Source organism: Oncorhynchus keta, chromosome 12 (genome assembly GCF_023373465.1).
Source record: "Oncorhynchus keta strain PuntledgeMale-10-30-2019 chromosome 12, Oket_V2, whole genome shotgun sequence".
Classification (NCBI taxonomy): domain Eukaryota; kingdom Metazoa; phylum Chordata; class Actinopteri; order Salmoniformes; family Salmonidae; genus Oncorhynchus; species Oncorhynchus keta.
Genome location: NC_068432.1, coordinates 35,812,141 through 35,827,966, shown reverse-complemented (window position 1 = coordinate 35,827,966; position 15,826 = coordinate 35,812,141). Strand labels below are relative to the sequence as shown.

The following is a 15,826-nucleotide window of genomic DNA, read 5'->3' as shown; positions in this document are numbered from 1 at the left end:
AAGTCTTGAAGGAGTTCCCACATATGCTGAGCACTTGTTGGCTGCTTTTCCTTCACTCTTCGGTCCAAATCATCCCAAACCATCTCAATTGGGTTGAGGTCAGGTGATTGTGGAGGCCAGGTCATCTGATGCAGCACTCCATTACTCTCCTTTGTCAAATAGCAACCGTGGAATTCTGGAGAGCCTGCCATTCTAACACAGCCTGGAGGTGTGTTGGATCATTGTCCTGTTAAAAAACAAATGATAGTCCCACTAATCGCAAACCAGATGGGAAGGTGTGTCACTGCAGAATGCTGTGGTAGCCATGCTGGTTAAGTGTGCCTTGAATTCTAAGTAAATCACTGACAGTGTCACCAGCAAAACACCCCCACACCATCACACCTCCTCCTCCAAGCTTCACGGTGGGAACCACACATGCATAGATCATCCGTTCACCTACTCCGCATCTCACAAAAACACGGTGGTTGGAACCAAAAATCTCAAATTTGGACTCATCAGACGAAAGGAATGATTTCCACCGGTCTAATGTTGATTACAAGTAGGCTGTCATTGTAAATAAGAATTTGTTCTTAATTGACTTGCCAAGTTAAATAAAGGTTCATTTAAATTGAAATACATTTACATCAGCAGTTGTCACGAAGTGCTTTGCTGTTACGCCCTGACCATAGAGAGCCCTTGGTTCTCTATGGTGTAGTAGGTCAGGGCGTGACTAGGGGGTGTTCTAAGTTATATATTTCTATGTCGGTGCTCTTGGTATGGTTCCCAATTAGAGGCAGCTGATGTTTGTTGTCTCTAATTGTGGAGCAGGCTTAAGGGTTCCCTGTTCCCACCTGCTTTGTGGGATATTGTTTGTGTGTGCAAGTTGCACCACGTACAGTGGGGCAAAAATTATTTAGTCAGCCATCCATTGTGCAAGTTCTCCCACTTAAAAAGATGAGAGAGGCCTGTAATTTTCATCATAGGTACACTTCAACTATGACAGACAAAATTAGAAAAAAAATCCAGAAAATCACATTGTAGGAGTTTTAATTAATTTATTTGCAAATTATGGTGGAAAATAAGTATTTGGTCACCTACAAACAAGCAAGATTTCTGGCTCTCACAGACCTATAACATCTTCTTTAAGAGGCTCCTCTGTCCTCCACTCATTACCTGTATTAATGACACCTGTTTGAACTTGTTATCAGTATAAAAGACACCTGTCCACAACCACAAACAGTCACACTCCAAACTCCACTATGGCCAAGACCAAAGTGCTGTCAAAGGACACCAGGACCAAATTTGTAGACCTGCACCAGGCTGGGAAGACTGAATCAGCAATAGGTAAGCAGCTTGGTTTGAAGAATGTATGCACACAAGTCGCTTTGGATAAAAGCGTCTGCTAAATGGCATATATTATTATTATTATTAAATCAACTGTGGGAGCAATTATTAGGACATGGAAGACATACAAGACCACTGATAATCTCCCTCGATCTGGGGCTCCACGCAAGATCTCACAACGTGGGGTCAAAATGATCAAAAGAACGGTGAGCAAAAATCCCAGAACCACACGGGGGGACATAGTGAATGACCTGCAGAGAGCTGGGACCAAGGTAACAAAGCCTACCATCAGCAAGGGCATTGAAGATGAAACGTGGCTGGGTCTTTCAGCATGACAATGATCCCAAACACACCGCCCGGGCAACGAAGGAGTGGCTTCGTAAGAAGCATTTCAAGGTCCTGGAGTGGCTTGGCCAGTCTCCAGATCTCAACCCCATAGAAAATCTTTGGAGGGAGTTGAAAGTCCGTGTTTCCCAGCAACAGTCCCAAAACATCACTGCTCTAGAGGAGATCTGCATGGAGGAATGGGCCAAAATACCAGCAACAGTGTGTGAAAACCTTGGGAAGACTTACAGAAAACGTTTGACCTCTGTCCTTGCCAACAAAGTGTTGAGATAGATGTTTGTTATTGACCAAATACTTATTTTTTCACCATAATTTGCAAAGAAATTCATAAAAAATCCTACAATGTGATTTTCTGGATTTTTTTCTTCTCATAGTTGAAGTGTACCTATGATGAAAATTACAGGCCTCTCTCATCTTTTTAAGTGGGAGAACTTGCACAATTGGTGGCTGACTAAATACTTGTTTGCCCCACTGTATGTTACTTGTTTTTGTAGAAGTTTCACTCTAATAAAATATGTGGAACCCAACACACGCTGCGCCTTGGTCCCGTTCTTACGACAACCATGACAGATGTAGAAGCACCTGTAATTGCAACAGTGCAATTCTCCATAACAGTGTTTCTAATCTGAATCTACTGTGCTGTATGTCATGTTTTCCCCTCAAGCAGCCATCTTTTAAACAATATAATTGTTAAATACTGCAGTTAAATGTAAATAGGTTGACTGTTTGGTGGCACAGGGTGAATAGTTGTCAAGCCACTGGTCATAAATCTTCTTCTGGGGATCACAATATTCTCCATGCTGCGATTAGAACTGAAAAGTTATGATAATGTTTAATGTAATCAGGAGTGGTGGTTCCCGCCTCAGTAGATACACCATTAATCACATCTGTCTGGCCCAGGGGGGGAGAGACGAGGGGAGAGGGGGATGTTGGGGCGATGACAGTCTGGTGAGGAGGTTGGGGAAAAAAGTACTTATTTTTCTTTCTCTCTCTCTTTCTCTCTCTCTCACTCTCTGTCTCTCTCTCTCTTTCTCAATTCAAACACATTTGCTTTATTGGCATGACGTAACAATGTACATATTGGAAAAAGATTACTTTGGAGATTTACAATATTCATTAAAATAATAATAATCAATATTGTCAACAAGACCTCAGTAACAACAATTATCAAGGGTCAATCAACAAAGTGAAGGAGTCCAGGTGAGTCCAGTGAGCCCTGATGAGCATAATGATGGTGACAGGTGTGCGTAATGAAGGGCAGCCTGGTGCCCTCAAGCACCAGAGAGGGAGAGCGGGAGCAGGTGTGACAAAGGGTGTCAAATTTGGGGAAATGACACTCTCTAATTGCTTTATATTTTTTAAAATTTGTCAGCTCAGTCTCGGGATCTGCTGAGGTGCAGTGGTTGCACAGCATTTCCACTACAGGGAGACAAGTTTTCCTGTGTCTACCCTTCTCAATGGCAAGGTTGTGCTGACTGAGCCTGTACTTTGTCAATGTTTTTCTAAGGGTTTGATCAGTAACCATGGTCAAAAAGTTTGCCATGGTGTACTGTCGATTTAGTGCCAGATAGTACTGCATTTTGCTTTATGCTTGTGGTTGTGTTTCCCAATAAGTAATGTAGTTTTGTTTTGAATGTGTTGTAATTTAGTTTGTTCTGACTGCTTGGATGTTCTGGCCCTGAAGCTTCAGTGTGTTAATAGAAAAGGATTGTGAACTCAGCCCTAAGACCAGCTGGATGAGGGGACTATTTTCTTTGCTCAGCTCTTTGCATTGCAGGACTTGGTAATGATATGAGATTGGGTCACTGTGTTTTAGATGTTTCCAAAGCTGAATTGCTATTTTTAATTTAATTTTTATTGTTAGTGGATATTGGCCTAATTCTGCCCTGCATGCATCGTTTGTAGTTTTCCTCTGTAGATGTAGGATAATCTTATAGAACTCTGCAGTCAGGTTTTCAATGGGGTGTATATCCCATTGAGTGAAATCTTGTTTTGCAAGTGGACCCCACACCTTGCTGCCATTAAGTGCAATTGGTTCAATGACACATTCAATTCATTTTTGCCAGATTTGAATAGGTATTTTAATTTGAATTTGTTTTTGTTGGCGTAGAATGCCCTGCATGCATTCTCTCTTTCTCTGTCTCTCGCTCTCTTTCACTCGTTCCATACACTACCGTTCAAAAGTTTGGGGTCACTTAGAAATGTCCTTGTTTTTGAAAGAATAGCAATTTCTTTTGTCCATTAAAATAACATCAAATTGATCAGAAATACAGTATAGATATTGTTAATGTTATAAATGACTATTATTCATCAACTGGTTGCTTCATTATTATTTTTTTAACATTTTATTTCACCTACCAGGTAGGCTAGTTGAGAACAAGTTCTCATTTGCAACTGCGACCTGGCCAAGATAAAGCATAGCAATTCGACACATACAACAACACAGAGTTACACATGGTATAAACAAAACATAGTCAATAATACAGTAGAACAAAAGAAAACAAAAGGTCTATATACAGTGATTGCAAATGAGGTAAGATAAGGGAGTTAAGGCAATAAATAGGCCATGGTGGAGAAGTAATTACAATATGACAATTAAACACTGGAATGGTAGATGTACAGAGGATGAATGTGCAAGTTGAGATACTGGGGTGCAAAGGAGCAAGATAAATAAATAAATACTGTATGGGGATGAGGTAGGTAGATAGATGGGCTATGTACAGGTTCAGTGATCTGTGAGCTGCTCTGACAGTTGGTGCTTAAAGCTAGTGAGGGAGATATGAGTCCCCAGCTTCAGACATTTTTGCTGTTCGTTCCAGTCATTGGCAGCAGAGAACTGGAAGGAAAGACGACCAAAGATGGAATTGGCTTTGGGGGTGACCAGTGAGATATACCTGCTGGAGTACGTGCTACGAGTGGGTGCTGCAATGGTGACCAGTGAGATAAGGCGGGGCTTTACCTAGCAGAGACTTGTAGATAACCTGTAGCCAGTGGGTTTGGCGACGAGTATAAAGTGAGGGGCAACCAACGAGAGCGTACAGGTCGCAATGGTGGGTAGTATATGGGGCTTTGGTCACAAAACGGATGGCACTGTGATAGACTGCATCCAGTTTGTTGAGAAGAGTGTTGGAGGCTATTTTATAAATGACATCACCGAAGTCGAGGAAGGAGAGTTTACAGTCTAACCAGACACCTAGGTATTTGTAGTTGTCCACGTATTCTAAGTCAGAGCCGTCCAGAGTAGTGATGCTGGACAGGCGAGCAGGTGCGTGCAGGGATCGGTTGAATAGCATGCATTTAGTTTTCCCTGCGTTTAAGAGCAGTTGGAGGCCACGGAAGAAGAGTTGTATGGCATTGAAGCTCGTCTGGATAGTTAACACAGTGTCCAAAGAGGGGCAGATGTATACAGAATGGTGTCGTCTGCGTAGAGGTGTACCAGAAAATCACCAGCAGCAAAAGCAACATCATTGATGTATACAGAGAAAAGAGTCGGCCCGAGGATTGAACGCTGTGGCATCCCCATAGAGACAGCCAGAGGTCCGGACAACAGGCCCTCCGATTTGGCATACTGAACTCTATCAGAGAAGTAGTTGGTAAACCAGGCGAGGCAATCATTTGAGAAACCAAGGCTGTCGAGTCTGCCAATAAGAATGTGGTGATTGACAGAGTCGAAAGCCTTGGCCAGGTCGATGAAGATGGCTGCACAGTAATGTCTCTTATCCATGGCGGTTATGATGTCGTTTAGGACCTTGAGCGTGGCTGAGGTGCACCCATGACCAGCTATGAAACCAGATTGCATAGTGGAGAAGGTATGGTGGGATTCGAAATGGTCGATAATCTGTTTGTTAACTTGGCTTTCGAAGACCTTAGAAAGACAGGGTAGAATAGATATCCATAGCAGTTTGGGTCTAGAGTGTCACCCCCTTTGAAGAGGGGGATGACCGGGGCAGCTTTCCAATATTTGGGAATCTCAGACGATATGAAAGAGAGATTGAACAGGCTAGTAAAAGGAGTTGCAACAATTTCGGCAGATAATTTTAGAAAGAGAGGGTCCAGATTGTCTAGCCCGGCTGATTTGTAGGGGTCCAGATTTTGCTGCTCTTTCAGAACATCAGCTATCTGGAAATGGGTAAAGGTGAAATGGTGGGGGCTTTGACGGGTTGCTGTGAGGGGGCGGGCAGTTGACCAGGGTAGGGGTAGCCAGGTGGAAAGCATGGCCAGCCATAGAGAAATGCTATAAATAGTACCCTCATAACACCAGTCTCAACGTCAACAGTGAAGAGGCGACTCCGGGATGCTGGCCTTGTCGGCAGAGTTCCTCTGTCCAGTGTCTGTGTTCTTTTACCCATCTTAATCTTTTCTTTTTATTGGACAGTCTGAGATATGGCTTTTTCTTTGAAACTCTGCCTAGAAGGCCAGCATCCCGGAGTCGCCTCTTCGCTGTTGATGTTGAGACGGGTGTTTTGTGGGTAATATTTAATGAAGTTGCCAGTTGAAGACTTGTGAGGTGTCTGTTTCTCATACTAGACACTCTAATGTATTCCTCTTTCAATTCTGGTGAGAGCCATTATGCGCTGTTCTGTGAAGGGAGTAGTACACAGCATTGTACAAGATCTTCAGTTTCTTAGCAATTTCTCACATGGAATAGCCATAATTTCTCAATTTCTCAGAACAAGAATAGACTGACGAGTTTCAGAAGAAATGTATTTGTTTCTGGCCATTTTGAGCCTGTCATCGAACTCACAAATGCTGATGCTCCAGATACTCAACTAGTCTAAAGAAGGACAGTTTTATTGCTTCTTGAATCAGAATAACAGTTTTCAGCTGTGCTAACATAATTGCATAAGGGTTTTCTAATTATCAATTTTAAAATGATAAACTTGGATTAGGTAACACAACATGCCATTGGAACACAGGAGTGATGGTTGCTGATAATGGGCTTTTTTAAATGGATTTTTATTTCACCTTTATTTAACCCGGTAGACCAGTTGAGAACAAGTTCTCATTTACAACTGCGACCTGGCCAAGATAAAGCAAAGCAGTTCGACACAAACAACAACGCAGAGTTACACATGGAATTAACAAACATACAGTCATAATACAATAGAGAAAGTCTATATACAGTGTGTGCAAATGAGGTAGGATAAGGGAGGAAAGGTAAGAAATAGGCCATAGTGGTGGAAATAATTACAATATAGCAATTAAACACTTGAGTGATAGATGTGCAGAAGATGAGGGCTCTGGGCCTCTGTACTCCTATGTATGGATTCCATTTAAAAAAATCAGCCCTTTCCAGCTACAATGGTCATTGACAACATGAACAATGGCTACACTGTATTTCTGAAAAATTTGATGTTATTTGAATGGACAAAAAATGTGCTTTTCTTTCAAAAACAAGGAAATGTCTAAGTGACCCCAAACCTTTGAACGGTAGTGTATACTGTATATATCTCTCTTTCTCTTTATCTCCCTCTCTCCGCATTTCATAGAGAGAAGGGGATGTATTTAGAAATATAAATAGGTGTGTGTTTGAGGTGTAAGGGGTTAATTGAGGTTGATGGTGCTGTTTACAAAGGCCATGTAGTCCCAGTCATGGGTTGGTGTGATAGTCCTCTCAAAGGACTGAAGCCCTGGAGGACAGAGGGAGAGGGGGCTTGTGTGATAGTCCTCTCATAGGACTGAAGCCCTGGAGGACAGAGGGAGAGGGGGCTTGTGTTATAGTCCTCTCATAGGACTGAAGCCCTGGAGGACAGAGGGAGAGGGGGCTTGTGTGATAGTCCTCTCATAGGACTGAAGCCCTGGAGGACAGAGGGAGAGGGGGCTTGTGTGATAGTCCTCTCATAGGACTGAAGCCCTGGAGGACAGAGGGAGAGGGGGCATGTGTTATAGTCCTCTCATAGGACTGAAGCCCTGGAGGACAGAGGGAGAGGGGGCTTGTGTTATAGTCCTCTCATAGGACTGAAGCCCTGGAGGACAGAGGGAGAGGGGGCTTGTGTGATAGTCCTCTCATAGGACTGAAGCCCTGGAGGACAGAGGGAGAGGGGGGTTGTGTGATAGTCCTCTCATAGGACTGAAGCCCTGGAGGACAGAGGAAGAGGGGGCTTGTGTGATAGTCCTCTCATAGGACTGAAGCCCTGGAGGACAGAGGGAGAGGGGGCTTGTGTGATAGTCCTCTCATAGGACTGAAGCCCTGGAGGACAGAGGGAGAGGGGGCTTGGAGGACAGAGGGAGAGGGGGCTTGTGTGATAGTCCTCTCATAGGACTGAAGCCCTGGAGGACAGAGGGAGAGGGGGCTTGTGTGATAGTCCTCTCATAGGACTGAAGCCCCCTGGAGGACAGAGGGAGAGGGGGCTTGTGTGATAGTCCTCTCATAGGACTGAAGCCCTGGAGGACAGAGGGAGAGGGGGCTTGTGTGATAGTCCTCTCATAGGACTGAAGCCCTGGAGGACAGAGGGAGAGGGGGCTTGTGTGATAGTCCTCTCATAGGACTGAAGCCCTGGAGGACAGAGGGAGAGAGGGGCTTGTGTGATAGTCCTCTCATAGGACTGAAGCCCTGGAGGACAGAGGGAGAGGGGGCTTGTGTGATAGTCCTCTCATAGGACTGAAGCCCTGGAGGACAGAGGGAGAGGGGGCTTGTGTGATAGTCCTCTCATAGGACTGAAGCCCTGGAGGACAGAGGGAGAGGGGGCTTGTGTGATAGTCCTCTCATAGGACTGAAGCCCTGGAGGACAGAGGGAGAGGGGGCTTGTGTGATAGTCCTCTCATAGGACTGAAGCCCTGGAGGACAGAGGGAGAGGGGGCTTGTGTGATAGTCCTCTCATAGGACTGAAGCCCTGGAGGACAGAGGGAGAGGGGGCTTGTGTGATAGTCCTCTCATAGGACTGAAGCCCTGGAGGACAGAGGGAGAGGAGACTGGCCCTGGGGCTTGTGTGATAGTCCTCTCATAGGACTGAAGCCCTGGAGGACAGAGGGAGAGGGGGCTTGTGTGATAGTCCTCTCATAGGACTGAAGCCCTGGAGGACAGAGGAGAGGGGCTTGTGTGATAGTCCTCTCATAGGACTGAAGCCCTGGAGGACAGAGGGAGAGGGGGCTTGTGTGATAGTCCTCTCATAGGACTGAAGCCCTGGAGGACAGAGGAGAGGGGGCTTGTGTGATAGTCCTCTCATAGGACTGAAGCCCTGGAGGACAGAGGAGAGGGGGCTTGTGTGATAGTCCTCTCATAGGACTGAAGCCCTGGAGGACAGAGGGAGAGGGCTTGTGTGATAGTCCTCTCATAGGACTGAAGCCCTGGAGGACAGAGGGAGGGGGGGCTTGTGTGATAGTCCTCTCATAGGACTGAAGCCCTGGAGGACAGAGGGAGAGGGGGCTTGTGTGATAGTCCTCTCATAGGACTGAAGCCCTGGAGGACAGAGGGAGAGGGGGGGGGCATAGGACTGTGTGATAGTCCTCTCATAGGACTGAAGCCCTGGAGGACAGAGGGAGAGGGGGCTTGTGTGATAGTCCTCTCATAGGACTGAAGCCCTGGAGGACAGAGGAGAGGGGGCTTGTGTGATAGTCCTCTCATAGGACTGAAGCCCTGGAGGACAGAGGGAGAGGGGGCTTGTGTGATAGTCCTCTCATAGGACTGAAGCCCTGGAGGACAGAGGGAGAGGGGCTTGTGTGTGATAGTGAAGCCCTGGAGGACTCTCATAGGACTGAAGCCCTGGAGGACAGAGGGAGAGGGGGCTTGTGTGATAGTCCTCTCATAGGACTGAAGCCCTGGAGGACAGAGGGAGAGGGGGCTTGTGTGATAGTCAGTACCTTCCTTCTATTGTCCGTGATTTGATCCAGCAGTTCTGATAAAGACTGAAGTGTGTTATGTCATCCATTAGATTTGTATCTATCCATTTTGAGATGCTGTTAGGAGTATACGCTTCTCCGGGTTCTTCAAGCATTCTTTAAACGTTGTTCGTACATTCACATTTTCATCTGTTAAAAATTACTCCTCTATGTGGTTGTGTGTGTTTGTGTGTGTGTGTGCATGTGTGCGTGTGTGTGTGTTTGTGTTTATCCCGTATCCGTGGGCCATGTGTGTAGGAGTGTGTCAAAGTGACATCAAAGGGTAGCTAGAAAAAGCCTAGGAACCCCAAGGGACGATATCACAGACATTCTGGTATCTGATGTCATTGTCATATCTGATGTCATTTCACCTCTGAGCCTGTCTGTTTTATATAAAATGCAAAAACATCTGAAGACAACAATGAGATGAAATTAGAACATAGACCTACTGTGTCAAGTCATTTTCCAAGCAGACATACAGACGCAGAACACAAACAGTAAATCAGTTTTTTTAGGCTAATTTGGCTCTCCTCTCTCGCTCTCTGTCTCTCTCTGTCTCTCTATCTCTCTTTCTCTCTCTCGTGCTTCCTCCTTTCCTTCATCTCTCCTTCCTTCCCTCTCTAGTCTACTAGGGAGGCTGCTTGCTCTGTCAGACGTGTTTTAAACACCTGCTTTGAAAGCAGAGATCAGTGGGCTGGAAAAGCCCAACAGAAGCCTTCAAGTGCTGTGGATCACAGGCAAAGTCAAATATATGAGTGGTATTAAATTAAAGGAATGAATCCGATTCTCACACGTATCACCTGTTGAAGGCGGGGCTTCGAGCGAGGTACAGATTTAATTAGCCTTGTCAGGCGTGATTGTAGATCCTTCAACCAATGTCTCGAGAGTGCGACTCCCCATACGATGTTGTACTTCGTTTCCCTCTTTCAGGGAACAGTAGTTATAGTCATAATGTTACGTTTGTTCAGGATAATATTTGACAGTATGTAAGAAGCAACATCCCCACCCTATTGTAAAAGAGCCACAGACTGGTAGCAACAGTTGATTGTATTATAGTCTACAGTCTGTATGAAATGCTTATATACCCCATTTTAGTTTAAGTATGTTAACGCAATTCCACATGATCTAATTTCACAGGTTTACGTTGGAGGCAAAACTGCACTGTTTATCAAAGCTACAGGAAAGAGAAACCTATATTAATCTCCTCCTCTCTCTCCTGATGTATTCTCTCTTTATACCAGCTGATAAGACAAGGCCTTTGCTTCAGCTCAGAAGGAGGGAGAGAGAGAGACTGATGGAGAGAGAGAGAGAGAGCGAGAGAGAAATATTCCACTGGAGACTTTACGGCTAGTTGATTATCCTCAGTCTCAATGTCGAGGAAGGGAAAACTAGAAATGCTCCAATCTCCAGCATGACTGTGAGAGGACACCCTGGAGGCAACCAAGTTTGTATTGCAGGAGGAACTAAACTGCATGGCCTGATGGAGCATTTGTGAGGAAGAGGAAAAATCTTGGAATTGAATGAAGTTGCAGTTCATAGCCAGCATTACAGCATCATCAACTAAAGGAGAGTTCCACATAACTACTCTCCTGCTGCCTTCCTCTCCCTCTTTCTCTCTCTCAGTTTCAATTTAAGGGTTTTATTGGCATGAGAAGCATATGTTTACATTTCCAAAGCAAGTTGGATAGATAATAAACAAAAGTGAAATAAACAATAAAAAATGAACAGTTAACTCACAGAATTTCCAAAAGAATAAAGACATTTCAAATGTCATAGTATGGATATATACAGTGTTGTAATGATGTGCAAATAGTTAAAGTACGAAAGGGAAAATAAACATAGATATAGGTTGTATTTACAATGTTGTTTGTTCTTCACTGATTGCCCTTTTCTCGTGGCAACAGGTCACAAATCTTGCTGCTGTGATGCACACTGTGTTATTTCACCCAATAGATATGGGAGATTATCAAAATGGGATTTGTTTTTAAGTTCTTTGTGCGTCTGTTTAATCCGATGGAAATATGTGTCTTTGATATGGTCATACATTTGGCGGGAGGTTAGGAAGTGCAGCTCAGTTTCCACCTCATTATGTGGGCAGTGTGCACATAGCTTGTCTTCTCTTGAGAGCCAGGTTTGCCTTCGGCGGCCTTTCTCAATAGCAAGGTTATGCTCACTGAGTCTGTACATAGTCAAAGATTTCCTTAATTTTGGGTCAATCACAGTGGTCAGGTATTCTTCCACTGGGTACTCTCTGTTTAGGGCCAAATAGCATTCTAGTTTGCTCTGTTTTTTTGTAAATTATTTCCAATGTCAAGTAATTCTCTTTTTGTTTTCTCATGATTTGGCTGGGTCAAATTCTGTTGCTGTCCTGGGGCTCTGTGAGGTCTGTTTGTGTTTGTGAACAGAGCCCCAGGATCAGCTTGTTTAGGGGGATCTTCTCCAGATGTATTTCTTTCTAAGTGATGGATTTATTATGGAAGGTTTGGGAATTGCTTCTTTTTAGGTGGTTGTAGAATTTAACGGCTTTTTTCTGGATTTTGATAATGAGTAATTATCGGCCTAATTCTGTTCTGCATGCAATTTTTGGTGTTTTACGCGGAGGATATTTTTGCAGAATTCTACATGCAAAGTCTCAATTTGGTGCTTGTCCCATTTAGTGAATTCTTGGTTGGTGAGCCGACCCCAGACCTCACAACCATAAAGGGCAATGGGTTCTATAACTGATTCAAGTATTTTTAGCCAGATCCTAATTTGTATGTCGAATTGTATGTTCCTTTTGATGACATAGAAGGCCATTGATGACATAGAAGGCCATTGATGACATAGAAGGCCATTGATGACATAGAAGGCCATTGATGACATAGAAGGCCATTGATGACATAGAAGGCCATTGATGACATAGAAGGCCATTGATGACATAGAAGGCCATTGATGACATAGAAGGCCATTGATGACATAGAAGGCCATTGATGACATAGAAGGCCATTGATGACATAGAAGGCCATTGATGACATAGAAGGCCAAGGACATTGTTCACAGCTTTGTGAAAGTTACCTTTGGCGCTGATGTTAAGGCCAAGGTATGTTTAGTTTTTCTGTGTGCTCTAGGGCAACTGTGTCTAGATGGAATTTATATTCATGGTCCTGGGAACAGGACCTTTTTTACTGTCAGGGCCCAGGTCTGACAGACTCTGTGCAGAAGATCTATGTGCTGCTGTAGGCTCGTCTTGGTTGGAGACAAATCATCAGCAAACAGTAGACATTCGACTTCAGATTCTATTAGGGTGAGGCTGGGTGCTGTAGACTGTTCTAGTGCCCTCACCAATTTGTTGATATATATGTTGAAGAGGGTGGTACTTAAGCTGTATCCCTGTCTCACCCCCCGGCCCTGTGGAAAGAAATATATATGTGTTTTTTACCTATTTTAACCGCACACTTGTTGTTTGTGTACATGGATTTTATAAAGTTGTATGTTTTCCCCCCAACATTACTTTCCATCAATTTGTATAGCAGGCCCTTGTGCCGAATTGAGTCGAAAGCTTTTTTGAAATCAACAAAGCATGGGAACACTTTGCCTTTGTTTTGGTTTGTTTGTCAGTTAGGGTGTGCAGGGTGAATACGTGGTCTGTCGTACGGTTATTTGATAAAAAGCCAATTTGACATTTGCTCAATTTTGTTTTCGCTGAGGAAATGTACGAGTCTGCTGTTAATGATAATGCAGAGTATTTTCCCAAGATTGCTGTTGACGATATATCCCACGGTAGTTATTGGTGTCAAATTTGTCTCCACATTTGTGAAATGGGGTGATCAGTCCTTGTTTCCAAATATTGGGGAAGATGCCAGAGCTGAGGATGATGTTAAAGAGTTTAAGTATAGCCAATTGGAATTTGTGGTCTGTATTTTTTATACTTTAATTTAGGACACCATCAATGCCACAGGCCTTTTTGGATTAATATAATAATAATAATATAATATAATAATATATGCCATTTAGCTGACGCTTTTATCCAAAGCGACTTACAGTCATGTGTGCATACATTCTACGTATGGGTGGTCCCGGGAATTAGAGGGTTTGTATTTTGTCCTGTAGTTCATTCAATGTACTTGGATAATCCAGTGAGTTCTGGTGTCTTTAATAGTTGATTCTAAGATTTGTATTTGAACATGTATATGTTTTTGCTGATTGTTCTTTGTTATAGAGCCAAAAAGATCGGAGAAGTGGTTTATCCATACATCTCCGTTTTGAATAGATAACTCGTGTTGCTGTTTGTTTCGAGTTTTCCAATTTTCCCAGAAGTGGTTAGATTCTATGGATTCTTCAATTACATTGAGCTGATTTCTGACGTGCTGTTCCTTCTTTATCCTTAGTGCATTTCTGTATTGTTTCAGTGATTCACCACAGTGAAAGCGGAGGCTCAGGTTTTCTGGGTGTCTATGTTGTTTGTTAGATAGGCTTCCTCAATTTCTTTGTTAGGTTTTTACATTCTTCATCAAACCATTTTTGTCATTGTTGTTGATTTTCTTCTCGTCTGCTTGAAATTTTTTGATTTGTTAAGGAAGCTGAGAGGGGAAATATACTGTTTAGGTTTTCGTCTGCCAAATGTACACCTTCACCATTACAGTGAAACATTTTATCTAGGAAATTGTCTAGAAGGGATTGCATTTGTTGTTGCCTAATTGGTTTTTGGTAGATTTCCACACTACTACTCGGATTCATTCCGTCTATAGCATTTCTTCATGTTTTCTTCATGCTTTGATGCCCCATGATTGAGCAAAGCTCTGTTCAAGTAAACTGCGATTTTGCTGTGATCTGATAGGGGTGTCAGTGGACAGCTCAAATAGACTCTGAGCTGAGGTCAGTGATAAAATAGTCTATAGTACTACTGCTAAGAGATGAGCTATATGTGTACCTGCCTCACTCTTGCTCTTGCTCTCTCTTTCTCTCTTTCTCTCTCTCTCTCTCTCTCTCTCTTTTTTTCTCTCTCTCTCTCTCGCTCTCTCTCTTTCTCTCTCTCTCGCTCTCTCTCTTTCTGTCTCTTTCTTTCGCTCTCTCTCTCTCTCTCTCTGTAGGGAAATGTACTCGAACTAGATATACATAGCAGCTAGGGGAGTTCCTGATTGACTTGAGTTGAGTCTTGTAGCTATGGAGCGTGATGGGACCCCTAGTCTCTCCATTCCTTTGTGGGCTACAGCACCTTGTGGAGTAGGAAACTCTGGGCGAGTTTGTGGCTGCCTCTGATGTCTGTCTCGTCCGCAGTGGGTTAATCTCTGGTTCCATCAGCCTCTGTCAGGTCATGGCTAGAGGGCATGGAAGGAGAGAAGGGTTACTCTGCAGACTGGAGCTATCCGTGTCCATCCCTAGCTCTCTATAGCTATACAGTATGTGTCTATCCATAGCTCTCTTTGGCTCTCAATAGCTATTTGTGGCCTGTCTAGGCTGTACGTATGGCCTGTGGTGCTCTGTCCTTGGGAGAGGTCAGAAGGCTTGGAGGCAGACCGGCCTGACTAGAGATGTCCTCTCCACTGCTTTCCTCACCACAGATCATTAATGCATGAGAGAGAGGTAAAGAGAGGGAGAGAGCCAGATCCTCTTCCACTGGAGAAAGGTCATATTGAGAGGAGTGGGAGGTAGAGGGAGGTGGAGAAAGAGAGATGGAGGAAAGAGAGAGAGAGAGTGGATGGAGAGGACGAGGGAGAGAAGGATCCAATGGAGAGTTAAGGCCAGGCACCACATGCTGAAATTACATGTTTGCATCTGCCTATCCATTTTGAGAGTTGGCAATTAATATTAGCATTTTTAAATAGAAAACATAAAAATGTCAAATGTATATTTTCTTTAGATTATCATACTACCATTATCAATGTTTTAATTAATTGTAACCACTTTAAAATGAACATAGATCAATCAATTCAAAGCTTGCTTCATTCAATTACACTTTATTTAAAGTCAATTTCATACAGAATGTGACAAACTGGACTATATTTAGTAACTTACTTTGAAGAAATGGAGATTGGGACTAAATAAGTGTTTGACATTTGGTAGTCTAAATTCAGTGTATTTGTCTTTAACTACAATTTCCCCGAAAGTCAGACTCTTCCCACATGCCAAACTCATTCTCCTCAGCTTCAGAAGTATCATTCACCAAATTGTGTGTGGTTATCCATAGTTACACTACATGACCAAAAGTATGTTGACACCTGCTTGTCGAACATCTCATTCCAAAATCATGGGCATTAATATGGAGTTGGTGCCTCCACTCTTCTGCGAAGGCTTTCCACTAGATGTTGGAACATTGCTGTGGGGTCTTGCTTCCATTCAGCCACAACAGCATTAGTGAGGT

General features: G+C 43.6%; 1 protein-coding gene across 4 annotated transcripts in view; it reads left to right on the top strand.

The window, feature by feature from the left end:
* Nucleotides 1-15,826, top strand: part of LOC118372846 (netrin receptor UNC5C-like) — a 343,833-nt gene that overhangs the window by 102,767 nt on the left and 225,240 nt on the right. The gene's annotated exons all lie outside the window — the stretch shown is intronic.